Raw genomic sequence first — 4,335 nt, 5'->3', positions numbered from 1 at the left:
TTGGTGGGGTATGCAGGGGTCAGGATGTCAAAAGGTACTATCTACCAGGGTGGAAGGAAGTGCTGTACTCTTTCATCTGTATATACATCGTGCAGTCCCATCATTTTAATATGAGTGGCAGTTCTTTGAATCCATTTAGACTCGCTAGTTCCATTTCGTATGTGTTCTAACAGTGCAACTGACACAATGTTGTTTTTGTTATCACGCAGCAGCTTTAGTCCAATCATAAGATTAATTTCAAATATTCTATCTCTAATGCTAAGTATATTTAATTCTTTCCGCATGTTGAGAACTTTGGTAGTTATAGGACAGCCAAGTATAATTCTGAGTGCTTCATTTTGCATTTTTTCCAGTCTATCAATACTTTTGCCATTCTGCAGGACCAAAGCTGGTGCATGATAGTCTATCAGAGACCTTATATACGCTAAATACATCATTCTTGCTATTCTAATATTAACAACATATTTCGGGCTTTACCCCACTACAGTTCTGAGAGCCTTGAGTCTGTCTCTACATTGTTGATGTAACTTATTGACTGCAGTTGAGGTACAAGGGACAGAGACACCAAGGTATTTGAAAGAAGAGACATAGTCTATTGGTATGTTGTCTATCTTAAGTTTTCGTGGTCCACTTTTGCGGTTGCCAATTTGTCTGTTAAATACCTTAGTTTTAGCAGCGTTGATTACAAGACCAAGGCTCTCACAAGCTGTATGTATACAATTTAAGACTGTTTGCATTTTGCGGTGGGTTTTAGTATGCACAAGGATGTCATCTGCATAGCTGATAGTGATGTTTGCCGGACTAGTTGGGATTGATTTTAGTAAAGCATTAATTAGAACATTAAACAAGGTAGGACTAAGTACTCTTCCATGTGGGGTGCCTAGTTGCATTACTTTAGTTTCACTCTTGTAGCCTTGGAACAGCGCAGAGGACTTCCGGTTGGTAAGATAGCCTCGTATCCACCGTAATAAATGTCCCCCTATATCCATTCTCGCTAATTCATACATAATCACTTCCCTATTAGCAATATCAAAGGCATTTTTTAAATCAAGAAATGTTGTGTACTTGTGCCTTTTATCTCCATGAACAGTAAGAAAGGTTGTGATACAGTTGTGTACACTTTTACCATGTGTGAAACCATTGATATCAGGTGACATGTGCTCTTTAACTCTATACAATAATCTATTAAGCATCATTCTCTCAAAGGTTTTGCACATGCAACTGGTCAGTGAGATGGGACGGAAAGCATCAGGTTGGCCAGGCTTTGGTACAGGTACCGTAAGACTGGTGGTCCATGATACAGGCAACTGCCCAGAGACATAGCTGGCATTAAACAATTCTAATAATGGGTTACCGGGTACACGATGTAGGAGTCTTAGAATATCATAGGTGATACCGTCCTCACCAGGAGCAGTGCTACTGCCCCTGGAGAGGGCTGCATCCAATTCATAATCTGTATATGGAACATCACATTCATCATGTTGCTTGCTCAACATGAAATTTATGAGAGAATTTCTGTCTGTGGACCTCGCCTGCAATTTCTCCCCAGTGCTAGCTGATAGCATTCCAAGGCTGGAAACCTGAGCCCATTTTGCAATTAACTGATTGGCTTTCTGTAGCGGGTTTGGGTGTGAAACTTGTCTACTATTTTTACCAATAATTTTGTTTATGCCTTTCCAGGCTTTGCCCAGGGGAGTATGCAGGTTAAGTCCACTAACAAAACCCTCCCATTCATTTTGTCTCAGTTCAGTCATTCTCTCCCTTGCCGCTGCAAGCGCGGCCTGAAACAGTTTTAACATTTGAGGAGTTCTAAGGCTCTTATATGCTTTACCTGTCTGTCTAGCAATTGATTTAAGCTCTTTCAGTTTAGCATCATCATAGTACTGGTTGTGTCTGACCTGTTTACCAGTACTTCTTTTTGTTTGGCGTGACTCACTATTTTTGATGGCCTCATAGGTATATGGGTACATCCGGTCTCTTACCCTCGACCGCGTCGGTACCTTTATGGTCAGGAAGCCACGGATATTTACAATGGGGCTCGGTCAGTCAATATGATTCCTTTGACATCACTCAACTTATGTATTCTGTTCTCGTATTGACAATTTGAATGATATCAAGAATATTTTGAATATCTTCTGACATAGATGGTGCTGTAGTTGATTGTTGTTCATGACCTGTCCAGTGGGTCGAGACTGGTCTCATTAGCATCTCTCAGATTAGTGGGAAGAAATTCTTGCTGCAAGAATGTGTGTTCTCAGAGCTAACTAGGGTAACTAAAATACTTATTTCCTAAATAAATACTTTAATTGTAAATATTTGAAAATATATGGTATGTTTCCGAATTTCTGACGATATAAAACATATTGTGGTTTATAATTAAGTTCTTAATAGTGATCCTATCCTGCATCATAATTTACATAATATCTACTTCTGTTTTGTGTATTAAAATGACTACTTTTTATGTTAATTTATTTCTGTAAATGATGATGATGATAAAGTTCAATAAATGTAAGTAAGAACATAAGACTGAAGGTAACTGCAAAAGACTTATTGGCCCATACGAGGCAGCTCCTCGTATGGAGCTGCCTTTGATAAGTAATTACCAAAGAAGGCACCAAGCCGGGAAGGCTGTGTAGCACAATCAAATAAGTCAACTGCTCCTGAAGAGGACGGTATTACTTACAGTTTACTGAGATTAGTCTCACAAGTACCAGGTAATCCACTTTTAGTGTTGTACAGAATGAGTTTAAGTGAAGGAGTATTACCTGATGATTGGACAGTGTCATTGTTCCCATCCCCAAAGCACACTCAGATAATTATAGACCCATATCTCTAACATAATTTTGTCTATTAGCACAGTTTTCGGCGTGAAGGCATTGAGTAGATCTCGGCAATACAAGAAGTTTCAAGCTAAACTTTCTAATATGCTACACTCACCTGAGGTCCGTAGAAGAGCGAAATCTGATTATGCATTTTGGTTCTACAAGGTAGCCAACTCCATCAAAATATTAAATATGTACCCAACTCAATTAACGATTAATCAACCAATTACTCCATGGGATAACTTGGATCTAGCAGTTGATTTTGTAAATGCACCCAAGAAAGATAATGTACACTCTACATTATTAAAACAGTTAACACTGAAAAGCATCGCTGAGAGTACTCAGGGTATGGGTAACGATGTGTGTCAGTGCTATACCGACGGTTCTGTAGAAGAAGGTGGACGATGTACTGGATGCGCATGTAATATATTTAAACAATCTTCTCACGTACATACAGCAATGAAGCGCGTCAATGATTGGGCAAGTACAACTCAAACCGTACTTGCAGGCATATACCTTGCCACGGAATTTTTAAAAGACAAAGGCAGTGGACTTATATACTGTGATTCGCAGAGTGAACTCCTGGTATTGAACGCACATAGTAGTGACACCCAGAAAATAGTCAGTGATATTCGAATGAATATTTTAGCTGCCAGAGAAAAGAGATTTGAAATTAAATTCCTATGGATACCATCACATGTTGGCATCTCAAGGCATGACACTGTTGATATGCTTGCAAAGACAGCCTGTAGAAAACCAGTGGTAGAAATTGATATGGGTGTTTCATTAGCAGTGACAAAGAGAATACTTAAGCAAACATCTAATGAAAATCTCACCGACCTAACAAATTCACAAAGACCTGAAAGTTGTAGCATTAAATATTATGATAGATATCGTGCGGAGACATTCACATACAGGATTAATGGAACAAGAACCCAGCAATGTGATGTTATAGTGGCCAGAATACGCTTGGGATATAGACGTATCTGGCAGCTTTCTCAAAACCCAAATGTCGAGTACACAATGTGTCAACTTTGTGAAAGAGAAAATATGCACTCCCTTGAACATTATATTGTAGAATGTCCCATACTGACTCACTTTCGCCCTCCTGGGCTAAGGTATGCTGAACTGTGTAATTACTATTTGAGTACTGGAACACTTGATGATATATTGAACTTGTACCCTAGATTGACCATGTAACGTATCAATTATACAATGAATGTATGTGATGTAACTCTATAACCTGAGCTTGTGAAAGCACCTTAATCACCTTCAGTGATTAAGTGCTTAATTGCACACTAGTTTCTCTATCAGTTATCTCACCTTGTCAGAGTAAAAGAGACAAATATATGTGTATGTATGTGTGTATATATGTATGTATATATATGTATATGTACGCATACGTCTGTGTGTTTATATGTATGTGTATAAAGTATATGTGGAAGCTGGTCAGAATTCAATTTCACCTTTGTAAATGCACGCTAATGACACTATGTAAAAGACACATCGAACA

Source organism: Procambarus clarkii, chromosome 5 (genome assembly GCF_040958095.1).
Source record: "Procambarus clarkii isolate CNS0578487 chromosome 5, FALCON_Pclarkii_2.0, whole genome shotgun sequence".
NCBI lineage: Eukaryota > Metazoa > Arthropoda > Malacostraca > Decapoda > Cambaridae > Procambarus > Procambarus clarkii.
This window is presented reverse-complemented; position numbering follows the sequence as displayed.